The sequence below is a fragment of the Ornithorhynchus anatinus genome, chromosome 12, assembly GCF_004115215.2.
Source record: "Ornithorhynchus anatinus isolate Pmale09 chromosome 12, mOrnAna1.pri.v4, whole genome shotgun sequence".
Taxonomy (NCBI): Eukaryota; Metazoa; Chordata; class Mammalia; order Monotremata; family Ornithorhynchidae; genus Ornithorhynchus; species Ornithorhynchus anatinus.
This window is the reverse complement of record NC_041739.1, coordinates 17,369,296-17,384,354: the sequence shown is the minus strand read 5'-3', so window position 1 is coordinate 17,384,354 and position 15,059 is coordinate 17,369,296. Positions and strand designations below refer to the sequence as shown.

Sequence of the window (15,059 nt, the reverse complement as noted above, 5' to 3'; positions counted from 1 at the left end):
CAGATCTTGCACAAAGATAACCTAAATTACAATTGCATTACTGTTGTCTGCAGTCCAACAGTGTTGGGAAGGTTAGCAGAAGAAGAAAAGAGGTTAGGAAGAAGATGAAAAATTTTGATTTCACTTCTGGAACTACCTTGTAAATCTTGTCTGAGAGGGCCATTTGTCAGGTTCCATGAAATAAATAACTTCTTTATCTATATATATATATTATGGTGAAGCTGGGGTAAACCCTGTGAAGCAGCTGTTTTTGTCCTCAGTTCTACTTTCTGCTGACATGTTTCCTGTGTCACTCTAGAATATTTCTTCTTTTTAAGCCATTCCAACCTGCCCCTCTCAGGGTCACACCTGAAGAGTTTCCAGTACTCTACCAGTTTTGGCTACAGGAGGGAGACTCAAGCAGAGGTCTACCCATTCCATTCCTAGCTTGGGCAGTGGCTAGCAAGTGGAAGGCAATCTGCTACAAGTCAAAACTCACCCATGCTCGGCAGCAGGTCGAGGGTGGAGATTCGAGTATACTGCATGGAAGGCGGCAATGGTAAACCACTTCCATATTTTTACCAAAAAATCTCTATGGATACACTACCATAACAAATGCAGGTGGAGAGTAGGGTGTTCTGGAATAGATGTATCCATGGTGTAGCTATAGGTTGGAAACGACTCAACGGCATAAGACATCTCAACCTGAGTAACTAATGGGAAGGTTCCTAAGAAGGCACAGGCTTTCGATCCCAAAGAATACTGTCAATGTTCTCTATGTATATGGCTCCCACATTATCTCGGGGAACAGGAATGTCTGCCCAATATTAATTCATTCAATAGTTTTTATTGAGCACTATGTGCAGAGCACTGTACTAAGCTCTTCGATGCAGATATTTCTGCTATTGAATTCACAGAGGCCCGTGCCGGATGAAGCAGTTTGAGAAGTACCAGCTTAGATGTGCTCCAATCTGAAAATTGCTGAGAAGCATTCATCTACAGTAAGACTGCTTGGGAGTCCAGTAGTCTCCACTGCCACTTCAATCTATCATCCTTTGAATAACCTTGATCCAACCATACTTTTGAAATGCATCTATATATATTTTTAATATGACCCTAAATTAGCAGCAAACATGCATTCTTCCTCCTGATCTGTACATAACATTCTCCCCATATGTAAATATGGGACCCATCCCGGAATATCAGGAACCTGTCAAATCTCGCTGGAATGAAAATTCATAGTTTAATTTCCTTGAACAAACCCTCTGAGCTTTTCAAACGGACCTAAAAATCCCTTGCTTATGGGCACAATTTACTCTATGCAGATTCATTGCTCAGGAGTTGCCCTGTCCTCATATTTATTGCCATTTTAATCTCCTCCTGTTTGTGTGTTCACTCTTATCTTAAATTTAGTTGACTAGATTTATGTTTTCTGGGCTCCTTATTCTATTACCAACCTTAAAGAAAACTAATAAATAGAGCCCCTGTTAAAGTGTCTAGTCTAAACCAAAGAGGTTGGACGATTTTCTTTTGCTTTCTTGTCAGTGAGCAGGCAGAAAAGAAAGACTAATCCATGAAATTGGCTTCATTAGTGTGATAATTTCTCAATAGATATTTTAATAAAGCATAGGCAACTGTGACTTTTATAGAATTTTTTGTGTCAGGAGCCTTGCAATATGGGTTTTAAGTGAAGAAACAGAGTTGTATTTGAATCGCCTAGAAAAATAAATAATATATATATACAGATATAGATACAGGTATACATATACATGTTTTTATATATATGTATATACATCCACACACACATATACATTTAGAAGCAGCATGGCCTAGTGGAAAGAGCACCGGTTTGGGAGTTAGTAGACCTGAATTCTAATCCCGGCTCTGCCACTTGTCTGCTGTATGACTTTGGATAATTTGCTTAACTTCTCTGTGCCTCAGTTTTTTCATCTGTAAAATCAGGATTAGATTGTGGGCTCCATGTGGACATAGACTATGTCCAACCTGATTGTCTCGTATCTACCCCACATCTTAGTACAGTTCTTGGCAGAGAGTAAGTGCTTAAATACCACCATTGTATATAAAAAAATAATAAAAAAATCCCTGAATATTTGACTCAAAGCAAAAAGAGCAATTAAAAAAGAAGAAGATGGTGGCAATGTTACAAAGTGATGTGAATTTGGTGATGGGTTTACCAACGAAAATATGGTTGTTGGGTTGATCATCAAATACAAGGCAAAAGAACTTCTGTTGAGTTGTCTCCACCTGGGCCTTGAGAAGGTCACTCTGGATTCCAGTTCTGTTAAATATCTGAAACACCTGACTGATTACCACCCTGAGCAAGCAATTGGACTCCAGGACACCAGAACTCCAACCAGAATCAGGACAACCCTTCCCCCTCCCCACTTTCCTGGACCAATAAGGATCCAGGCTTTCTTCCTCCACCTGGAAAAGTTCCCACAAACATGGGAAGAATGATCAATAAAGGGGGGAAGTGTAAACTGCGGGAGAGCATATAGTGAACATGAGTGGGTTGCTCGTACTTGAAGTGCCTTACTTGAAATTGGTCATCAAGAAAAATGTTCATGGAAAGGAAGAATGTTCTAAAAACCTGACTAAAACAAGATCCCAGTTGAATCACTTAGTGACCTTAAATTAGCTGATTTAATATTTTATTTTATTATAGAATGAAAAATAGCTGCAAATCATTGTGTGCCTTAAATTTTATCTTTAAAATATTGTTCTGTCCCTCTAAAATGCACTATTCCCATGCACTATTTCACCAAATGCATTAGCAAAGAATAATTTCATACTGGATACAAGCTAAGCTCCAGAGAAACTCCCACTCTAATAGAATAATGTCAGCACAGAGTCATTCATGTAATATAACACGGAGATGTATAGTTTAAGTTCAAGATCACCATTTGGCAGTGAAGGGAGCTAATGGCTCACAGTATGTCTGTGATATCAGACTCCATTTAAATAATTCCAAAGAAGTAGGGGGAGGATGGATAGGTGGGAGAAGCCAGTGGCCAGGTAGTTTCAAAGCCAGTAATGCCCACTATTGCTCCTGGAGAGCAGGAAGAAATAAGGATGCCCAATTTGCTGGCAAACCCAATGGAGAGATAAACCTGTTGCTAAATTATATAGGCTTAAAATCTGTCTCTCCCTCTGAAAAACAGTGTGATCTTGTGGAAAGAGCACGGGCACGGGAGTCAGAGGACCTGGGTTCTAATCCCTCTCTGCCACTGCCTGCTGTGTGACTTTGAGCAAGTTATTTAACTTCTCTGTGCTTCATTTACTTCATCTGCAAAGTGGAGATTCAATACTTGTTCTCCTTCCTACTCAGACTGTCATGCCCATTTGGAACTTGATTAGCTTTACCTACCCCAGTGCTTAGTACAGTGACTGACACATACTAAGCAGTTAACAAATACCATTATTATTATTATTATTATTACCAATATCACCATAATTATTATCAAGTCCCTTGTGGGCAAGGATGATGCCATTGTGTCTACCAACAATGATGTATTGAACTCTCCCATGCTCTAATACAGAGTTCGGCACACAGCAAGCACTCAATAAATATCACTGCTTGAGTGATGTAATTAATCCCCCAATTAGCTAGATGACTTCAAGGTTAAAACAAGTGGGAAACAATAGACTAAGGAAGTTGGGTCTGAATCATTTTTAAAGTTGAACTACTATACATCAGACACTCAGTGATTGAAGAAGCTTTAGGTTTTATGGAGTTATTTTAAGGCAGAGTGGAAATTTATGGATAAAGAAACATCTCCTGAGCTAAACTACAGTTCTTGAACAAAATACCTAGCCCAATAAAGAAGAACTCTACAGGCAACGAACAGTATATCCTTTTGTGAATAAAAGTACTCTTTTAAAGTGTGCTTTTGATAAAGTTTATTGCAGAGAAATGAAAAACTGTCAAATTTAAAATATAGTAGTGCACAATATTCTGGAGAAACAATTGAACATTTGCCTGACTCTCCACTCCGATCTACATAATTTCTACAAGCAGAAAGGAGAGAAATGAAATAATCCATTGGAGGAAGTTTTTGTTTAAAAAAAACAAAAATAGTTTAATTTTCATTAAATCACTCCTTGTCTATTAAAGCCTTTGGGGGGTTGTAGAGATAGCTATAGCCATCTGGCACAAGAAGATCATAGCACAGCTTCCTAAAAATTGAGACTCTACAATCTTCCATCTTCTAATTCAATCTTCCTCTGCTCATATATCCTCAGAATTCAAAGGGAATAATAAGAGCCCCAAATTGCTCCCGAAACAAACGAAAAAATATAAGCTGTTCAGATATAGCCACCATCCTACGTGGGGCTCCCAGGCTAAAAGAGAGGGAGAACAGTTATCTTATCCCAGTGAGCGCTCAGTAAATATCACTGATTGATTTTTACATGAGAAAATAGAGGTTCATAAAGTTAAGTAACTTGCCCAGGTTCACACAGCAGGTAAATGGCAGATCAGAGATTAAAACACAGGGCTCGTGACTTCCAGGCCTATGTTCTTTCCAGTTCTCTGCTTCTGAATTGATGGGGAAAGAAATATACTGCTTAGCAGCCTGTCCACCCAAAGACACTGACCAATCACTTGGAGAATACAACCTTATAAGAGGAGCAGTGTGTCCAGGAGATCACGGGCTTTGGAGTCAGAGTTCATGGGTTCGAATCCCGGCTCGGCCACTTGTCAGCTGTGTGACTTTGGGCAAGTCACTTAACTTCTCTGTGCCTCAGTTCCCTCATCTGTAAAATGGGGATTAAGACTGTGAGCCCCACGTGGGACAACCTGATTCCCGTGTCTACCCCAGTGCTTAGAACAGTGCTCGGCACATAGTAAGCGCTTAACAAATACCAACATTATTATTAAAGGATCTGGGTTCTAATGCTCACTCCACCACTTGCTTGCTGTACAAGTCAGAACTTCTCTGTCTTCCTCATTTGTACGTGTTTATTCAATATCTATTATTCCTCCTATTTGGACTATGAGCCTACAGTGGCAAAGAGACTGTCCAATCTGATTAGCTTATATTTAGAACAACGCTTGACACTTCATAAGTGCTTTTGAAGAAAAGCAGTGTGGCTTAGTGGAAAGAGCATGGATTTGGGAGTCAGAGGTCGTGGGTTCTAATCCTGGCTCTGCCACTGATCAGCTGTGTGACTTTGGGCAAGTCGCTTGACTTTTCTGAGCTTCAGTTACTTCATCTGTAAAATGAGGATTGACTGTGAGCCAATGTGAGACAACCTTGTATCACCCCCAGCACTTAGAACATTCATTCATTAGTATTTATTGAGTGCTTAGTATATGCAGAGCACTGTACTAAGCGCTTGGAATGTACAATTCGGCAACAGATAGAGACAATCCCTGCTTAATGACGGGCTAGTGCTTGGCACGTAGTAAGCGCTTAATAATGTTGGTATTTGTTAAGCGCTTACTATGTGCCAAGCACTGTTCTAAGCGCTGGGGTAGACACAAGGGAATCAGGTTGTCCCACTTAGGGTGTACAGTCTTCATCCCCATATTACAGATGAGGTAACTGAGGCACTGAGAAGTTAAGTGACTTGCCCAAAGTCACACAGCTGCCAAGTGGCCGAGCTGGGATTCGAACCCATGACCTCTGACTCCAAAGCCCAGGCTCTTTCCACTGAGCCACGAAATGCCATCATCATTATTATTATTGTTAATAATAACAAATACCATATTTATCATCATAAGAGAGTACAACAGAAAAATCCTAAACCAAATGTCACCCTGGGATAGGGCTAGGTAAATGCACTGATATTACAGGTCCCAAGATGGAGCAAAGGAGTACTACTGCTAGTGAGCAGGAATTCTATGGCCAATAAGAAATACCAAGTATGCAGACAGCTTGTTTGGCTTTTTACTTCATTTCACTTTTCCCATATAAATAAGTATCCCAGAAATCCCAGAATAAAAATCATTTGGGGTTAAAGCAGTATTCTGGATATGACTGCCTGCTGTAAACAGATCCCAATAATACTGCTCTGACAACTTTTATGCTTGCTCTTCCTTGACTCCCATTATTTGCAGATATTTCATTCATTCATTCATTCATTCATTCGTATTTATTGAGTGCTTTCTGTGTGCAGAGCACTGTACTAAGCGCTTGGGAAGTATAATACCATAATTACCAGAGACATTACCTGCCCACAACGAGTGGGCTGTAGGACTGGGGAAGACAGACATCAATACAAGTAAATTAAATTACAGATATGTACATAAGTGCTTTGAGGTTGGGAGTGGGGAAGAGCAAAGGGAGCAAGTCAGGGAGACACAGAGGGAGTGGGAGCTGAGGAAAAGTGGGACTTAGTCTGGGAAGGCCTCTTGGAGGAGATGTGCCGTTGAAGCGGTGGAGGGTGGTTGTCTGTCAGATTAGGGGAAGGAGGGTGTTCCAGCCCAGAGGCAGAACATGAGCTAGAAGTTGGCAGCGAGACAGGGAGATCGAGACACAGTGAGAAGGTTAGCACAATAGGAGCAAAGTGGGTGGGCTGAGTTGTAGAAGGAGAGAAGTGAGGTGAAATAGGAGGGGGCAAGGTAATGGAGTGCTTTAAAGCCAATTGAGAAGAGTTTTTGTTTAATGGGCAACCACAGGAGTTTTTTTGAGAAGCAGAGTGACATGTTCAGAATGCTTTTGTAGAAAAATGATCTGGGCAGCAGATTGAAGTATGGATTGGGGTGGGGAGAGACAGGAGGCGGGAGGTCAGCAGGGAGCCTGATGCAGTAATCCAGATGAGATAGGATGAGTGATTGTATTAATATTGTAGCAGTATGGATGGAGCGGAAAGGGCAGATTTTAGCTATGTTGTGAAGGTGGGACCGACAGGATTTGGTGACAGACTATATCTACCTCCATTAGCTTTTAACTCCTGGAAGGCAGAGACTATGTTTTGTAGCTTCTACTGTAATAAAAAACATTTCTAGAATGGTCACTGTTCAATTGGTCCCTAAAAGTACAATCTAATAATGTGAGCTTGTAGATTGCTTGAGTTTAGGGTAGATGTCTTGCAATCTATTTTGTTGCAGTCTGAACATCTGAAACTTCTTTCCCGGTTCAGTTGTGGGTTAGTAAATGCACTGTTATTATTATTACTACAATAAGTGGTATTTGTTAAGCATGTATATGTCAAGCATTGTACTAAACACTGAACTCCCAGTCTAAGTAGGAGAAAGAACATTTATTGAAACCGCATTTCACAAATGAAGGAACTATGCAACAGAGAAATTAAGTGACTTGCCCATGGTCACACAGGAGATATGTGCCAGAGGTAGGATAAGAACTCAAGTCCTCTAACTCCAGGGCCTGGCCTTTCCACTAGGCCACGCTATTTCACATACAAAACAAAGTGATAATTGTTTGCCACATTCACCACCACAGTCATCCACCCTCACAAAATAAAGTCATGCAACCATTTCAGTATCATTTTTACTAATAACATTTAGTTCATTTTTTCACCTTATGAAAGATGCAGTAGCTGAACTTTGCTCTAGGACTATCAGTGAAGTACTATTATATTCTGGTCAAAGAACACCAAATGAAGTCTGTCTTCATCTGTCTCTTGTCAAGAGTCTTTCCATAGTCTGAGTTTCAGATCTAAGCAGAGGCTTGTTTCATTGCAATAAGTATTTCTTCTGCCCTATATCATTCTTTTGATTTAATATGACATGCTATTCCATCAAAATATGTCAAATTGATCATTTACAAATGGGTATTCATTAGAGTTAGTCAAATAGAGTTCAAACTCATTTTGAAAAGCAATTAGCAGCATAGAATGGATCATCTCTTGATTTTTAAATAAAGTGGCATTGGGTCAAGTAGAATTGCTAGCAATTTTCGGGATGTATACATGGTTCGATATCTGTAACAGCATTTTTCTCCTAACTGCTATTAGGAACAGAAGACGGTTCTTCCATAACACATATTTTCCGTACGTGTTTTGGATAGAACACTGTTAGGGATTAAGGGAGCCGTTTTCTGGTAATGGAGGAAAAAAGAAAGGAAGAGTATGATTTAAATTCAGGCACTGCTTAAAACTAGTGACTAGTAGTGATAGTATTTCCTGAATGCCCATTGGGTCAGAGCACTTTACAAAATGCTTGGAAAAGACTATATAAAGATGTAAAATGCTCCCTACCTATCAGAAGCATAAATTGTGTGTTGTTGTTTTTTATAGTATTTGTTAAGTGCTTACTATGTCCAGGAACTGTACTAAGCACTGGGGTAGAAACAAGCTAATCAGATTGGACATGGTCCCTGTCCCTGCTCACAGTCTTAATCCCCCTTTTACAGATGAGGTAACCAAGGTACAGAGAAGTTAATTGATTTGCCCAAGGTCACACAGCAGACAAGTGGCAGAACCAGGTTTACAACCCAGATCCTTCTTATTCCCAGGCCTATGCTATTTCCACTAGGTCCTGCTGCATCTATGCTTCTGTGTTATTTTCAGGCAAATTAAAACTTGTATTACAATTGTTATTCAAGCTACCCCCAGGCTCATTTAAAGTCTAAATTCAGGTCCTTCATTTAAAAGTATAGGCCACCCATGACCTAATCAGCACAGTATCTTCTTAAATAGCTTCTCATTTCAATTCTGTAGCTTTCTTTTAAGAAAAGCACAATAGAATGAATAGAACAATACTGTTATGTGGATGATCTTCATTCAGCCTTATTATTATTTCCTTTCATTTCGCTTTGCTCATTTGCAATGTGTCTCTAGTTCTCTGCCCCTCTTGAGAACATTTACACATTTGGATGACCAAATGTGAATTGGCAGAGGAGATTTCCTGGCTGCCTATGTTGGCAAATGATCATAGTAACTTGCTTCCTCATACTCTGCTGATCTGACACTTTGAATGCATATACAAAGGCATTACTCTCAACTGACTTGGAAAAGTCCCATCAAGGGGCAATTATTTATCCTCCTGAGAGAGCAACAGAAGTGTGATCTTCACTTGATAGTTAAGACCACACCCACAATATCACTTTCCCCACAATTTAGCTCCTCAATGTCCCAGCTGTCTGTAGTTCTCCCACCATTAACTCTAGCTCTGGACCTCTCCTTCAGTTCACTTCTTACTTGACTTTTCAGCTCCCTTTCACACATTGGACTGTTTCCATCTCCTTGAAACAATATCAGACTTTCACTTGATCCAACCAATATTCACCTGTTTCCCAAATATCTCTCTGTTCTTAGTTGGTAAAGTAATACTATCAGGGGGGAACTTCTCAAAGCCCTTCTTTTTCTTTTAAGTGCTTTACTACCACCTTCTTCCCCATTATCTTACAATAAAAAGTTTGGAGTCTGTTCTCATTTTAAAGAACAGTATTTATACTTAAAATTCCCTCCACTAGATTGTAAATTCCTTGAGGGCTCATGACTTTTGTATGTTTCCAAGCACCTCCAACAGTCTACAGACAGTGGTCAAGAAAAACAGAGTCAGAGAGAATGTGTCCAATTCCAAGTTATATCATCCTACCTGTTGAAATGGTAGGATCTTAGCAACAGCAGAAGTCACATTCAGACACACACACACACACACACACACACACAAACACACACACACACACTGCTTGTGTTGGATTTTGAAAAAACTCAAAAATCTATCATTTCACTAAGAAAACCAGTGGGAAGGGGATGACAATCCATTCATTAACAAGAAAAACATGAAAAATAATGTGGCTGACAATTAAGCGACGCCTAGTGGAAAGGACACAGGCCTGGGAATCAGAGGACCTCGGTTCTAAGCCTGGTTTTCCCACTTGATCCTGTGTGACTTTGGGCATTCAGTTAATTTCTCATTGTCTCAGTTTCCCCATCTGCAAAATTGGGATTCAGTACTTATTCTCCCTTCTACTTAGACTATGACACCCATGTGGGACAGGGACTGCATCCACCATGATTACCTTGTATCCCATTCATGGCTTAGTACAGTGCTTGGCATATAGTAAACATTTAACAAATACCTCAATTATTGTCAATAATGACCCTGGTTTAGTATATAATTATGATCATGGAGGCCCAAGAGACAGTCTAATCATTTCCCAGAAAGGAACCAGTCAGTACATCTTGGCAGATATTTCCAAGAAGACAGTCCTCAACATTTCTGAAGGGATGAGGAATACAGAATGTGAGGCCAGGACCTGGGTCCACTTCTAATTCCTTCCTCTGTATTGTTTCCCAGTCTTTAAAACATTGCTCTGCACACAGTAAGTGTTTAATAAATACTGTTACTACTAAAATCCATTTCTACTTCCTTCTCCAGCTTCTTCCCCTTTATTCCTCCTTCTCACTGAGGTAACATATTCCCTCCAAATTTCCCTTCTCCTAATCAGGATGTTTTAAAGATATCCAGCATCATCTAGTATATAGCACAATTTTATCAAAGGCATTTTATGCAATTATTCTGTAGCAGTGGTTAACAACTGGATTTGAAAGGCCAGAACTACCAGGCATGAATAATCAATGTTAAACCCTTTAGGGAAGTTCCACTAATAAGATCATTAAGCCGATCGAATGTGAAAGGGTATTCATGCTAAAATGTATCAACACTAATTGCTTTGAAAACAGTCTTGTTCAAATATTATAACTATAAGAGAGAAATCATTTTTAGTTTTGATAAAATTACCTCCCTCATTTTTTCTTGATAGTTATTTTTCTCATTACAAATTCAGTGCTCTGGGGAAACCTTTGTTTGTGCAATATGGGTGGCCGCGACAAAGCACAATTGAAAAAGCAATCCAACTTGGCTTTGCATTCATTTCTGGAACAATACGTTTTCATAAACTACCTTTCTGTACAATTAAAGTGCCATTTCAACTTGCTGGGACAACCAAATGGGCCTGAGCAAAATGAACCACAAAGGAATAATTTAGCCATAATGACACTGGCCAAGGAGTTTATTTGCCTCATATTTTGGGTTTCTTTTACAACCCACTCCAGCACTGTAAATACTTACAAGTGCATGAGTCTTGATACCATTTTTTTCTTTCCAAGTGACATATCGCCAAAAAGTTTTTATTACCAAATTGACCAGATGCTTTCTGTCTAGGTTCCCTATAGGGAACATCTCTGCTAATTCTGCTTTATGGTACTCTGTCAAGCTCTCAGTACAGTGCTCTGCACATAGTAAGCACCTAATAAATACCATTGATTGATTGATTGATCTCATCTTTATTACTGCATTTACCTCCTTGTTGACCTCCCTGACTCCTGTCTCTCCCCACTTCAGTCCATACTTTTACTCTGCTGCCTGGATCATTTTTCCACAGAATTGTTCAGTACAATTTTCCCCTGTCCCCAAGAACCTCCAGTTCATCCACTTCCACATCAAACAGAAACTCTTTACCATTGACTTTAAAGCACACAATCATCTTACCTCCCTGTTAGCCTACTACAACCCAGCTCATACACTTCACTCCTCTAATGCCACCCTACTCACTGTGACTTGATATTGTCTATCAGGCCACTGACCTCTCATCCATAGCCTGCTTCTGGCCTGGAACTCTCTCTTCATATCCAACAGATGATCACTCTCCCTATCTTCAAAGCATTATTAAAAACACATCACCTCCAACAGATCTTCTCTAAGCCCTCATTTCTCCTTCCACCACTACCTCCTACATCACCATTACACTTGGAGTCACCCCATCTTTTTTATTCTTCTCATCCTCAGCCCCACAGAATTTATGCACATATTGGTAATTAATATTTTTTTTCCCAAGGGCTTACTTAGTCCAGTGTTCTGCACTCAGTAAGAGCTCAGTAAATATGATTATTTGATTAATGAATAATAATGTAAATGATGACTATGTACAATTTAGTCTATCAACTATTAGTAAATGATTTGAAGGTACCTGTGCCTCAGAGCATAAAACTTGGATATGCACAGTATTTTAGCTAAAAACAATGTTAGTTCAAAAGCAATTGGTTTGGCTTTATGTAAAGTCCTGAATATTGCTAACCCAACTTCATGTGCTTTCATTTGGATAGTGATGTTCTGAGATTAACATAAAGACAAAACTCTATTTTTATAATTTAATAAATCTGACCACTTTTAAAATGCAGATTGAATGAAATGCAGGTAAAAAAAATCTTGTGATTCAGTGGATATTTTTGATACTGTGATGAGAGTGACAGAAATATAGAAGAATAAGCTAAATTACAACTGAGAAACTATAAAATGGGCATGATGCACGCAGAAATATAAAACTTGGCATTTAATTTTGTGTCACGAGATAAGCATTTTTCTTCAATAAACATAACTTGCTTTCAAGATCATTGCATCCTAAGTGGGCACAGGTGTATAAACAGACAAAAACATTATGAATCTTTCATTTCCTAATTTGCAGTTTTATTGTTTCCTTAGCGAAAAAGACGTTGTTCTAAAATGAGACTTCTCTCAATCCAAATTTAAATGATATTTGAATTCAATAAAGTGAGTCTGCAAATGAAATCTAATGAAAATTACCAAACCTGAGTGATATTTTCTCTAAATATTTAAAATGTAAGTTAAATGGAAAGTAGAAAAATAAAAATAATAAGTCCAATGCTTAACCTGCTGGGGTTCAATTTTCAGCACCGACTGGTTGAGCAATCCTTTCAGGTCAAAGAGATCAAATGTGATAAGATTTGCCACTATATGCTTATGATACAGTGCAGTCTGCAAATCATTATGTAAATTTGTAAACCTCTGTGGAATTACTCTAAGGGCACTCATTTGGAGCAAAATGGAGATGAGGTGAGAGATTATATAAATTCTGTATTCTTCAGGTTTACTCTTTGTTTCTGCATATATAGAGCGCTTTCCTTGTGCATGAAGATATTTTTCTTCTGACTACTATTCAGTGTGGTTGTTGAAAATAGCCAACCATTTTCTACTCCTCACAAGCAAAGATGAAGAAAGAGAATCTGAGAAGAGACCTTTTCCCTTATCCTGGATGATGCGGGCTCTATAGTAGGTTTTAATTTTAATTTTAAATGGTTAAATGGAGTGGAAATAATTTAATTGCAATTAATGTTTCATTTTAGAAATTGTTGAAAATGCCAATGTGTAGTCATGGAGCAAGACCTAGGGTTGTGGAGAGGTCTTGTGTTATGGTAAAATCTCTGAGAAGCAGCAAGTCTTTGTGGAGAGAACATGGGTTGGAAGACAGAAGGACCTGGGTTCTAATCCTGATCTGCCACTTTCCTGCCGAGTTACCTTGGGCAAGTCACTTGACTTTTCTGTGCCTCAGTTACCTCATCTGTAAAATAGGGATTAAGACTGTGAGTTCTTGTTAGAGAGGGACTGAATCCAACCTGATTAGCTTGTATCTGTGCTGGCTCTTAGTCCAGGGCCTCGCACATAGTAAGCACTGAATAAATACCTTAAGAAAACAATCTCAACAGCATAAAATAAAACCCTTTGGGATCTCTCCTGGGTGTTTTGAAAAGTGGGATCTTATATTTCCAGAGCTTTCTGGGACTTGTAGCCCTTGTAGTCAGGGAGCTGATAGGGATGACAATCAATGATGGTAGAAACAGCAGAGGATGGCAAAAGAAGTGGACTAATGAGGGAACTAATTGACTCAAAACTCTGGGTAATTGCCCCATTTACTGTATACCCCCTAACTTCTCTGTCCCTTCATGCTAGAGGATTTCCAGACATCCTGTGACTCCACATACAACACACACACGAACAAACACGGGCACAATTAATCAATCAATGGTATTTGAGCAGATCATGTATTAAGCACTTAGGAAAGTACAATCCAACAGACTTGATAAATGTAATTCCGGCCTACATGGAACTTGAAGTCCACAGGGTCATTGTGGATAGAGGAAATTGTAGAGTATAAGAATATTTACATAAGTAAACTGAGACTGGGGTATCACAGTACTTAAGGAGTGCTCAGCCACTTGCATAGCTAACTCAGATTCAAGAAGGAATATGGGAAATAAAGGACTTAGTGGGTAAGGCCTTTTGGAGACGAAGTGATTTTAGGAGGGCTTTGATGGTTAAGATGAATTCATAGATTTGGACTGGGGGGAACTTCCAGGGCTGTGGAAGAATGTGAGCAAGGTGTTGGTAATGGGATAGATGAAATTGAGGTAGAGAGAGCAAATTGGTTTTGGAAGAGAAGCAGAGAAGGAGAATGGCCTAGTGGATAGAGAATGGGACTGGGAATCAGAAGGACCGAGGTTCTAGTCCTGGCTTTGCCACTTGTCTGCTGTGTGACCTTGGGCAAGTCACTTAACTTCTCTGTGCCTCAGTTACCTCATCTGTAATATGGGGATGAAGACTGTACACCCTAAGCGGGACAACCTGATTACCTTGTATCTACCTCAGCACTTAGAACAATGCTTGGCATATAGTAAGCACTTAACAAATACCAACATTATTACTTAACTTCTCTGTGTCTCGGTTACTTTATCTGTAAAAATGGGGATTAAGACTGTGAGTCCCATTTGGAACAGGGGCTGAGACCTACCTGATTACCTTGTATCTATCCCAGGGCTGAGAGCGGTGCCCAGCACATAGTAAGCATTTAACAAATAGCATAAAAAGAAAAGTTGAGTGTGAAGGTTGAGTTGTAGTAGGAGATCAGCAAGGTAACGTAGGAAAGAGACAGAGCTGACAGTGCTTTAAAGTCAGTGGTGTGGAGTTTTGGTTTAATGTGGAGGTAGTTGGGTAAAACTATTAAAGATTTTTGAATGGTGGGGAAGATATGGACTGAATGTTTTTCAGAAAAAAAATCTGGGCAACAGTCATTCACACATAAACCCACACAGCCATCCAAAAGTAAGGCATCCATTTGATTGTAGAGTACTCAAAAAACTAACCATGATTTAAGGATTGAATTTTACAGCAAGTTATACTGTAGAAGAACCCATTAAGCAGCTGAAGCAAAAAAGCTTCAAAATGTCTTTTTCATGTTAGATTTTTTTTAGGAAATGTGACATTATTAAGATTCATTTTTAGAACTACACTCATCTCCATTTTTAAGCAGCCCTACATAACGTCACCAAGGAAAAAGGTACCTGTGAAAAGG

The 15,059-nt window shown here is 39.3% G+C and overlaps 1 non-coding gene across 1 annotated transcript; it reads left to right on the top strand.

Annotated features, from left to right (window-relative positions):
- The first annotated feature begins 330 nt into the window (after window positions 1–330).
- On the top strand, window positions 331–468 carry LOC114815853. Its single transcript, XR_003763654.1, has one exon. It is a non-coding gene; the product is annotated as a small nucleolar RNA SNORA7 (small nucleolar RNA).
- Window positions 469–15,059: the final 14,591 nt, after the last annotated feature.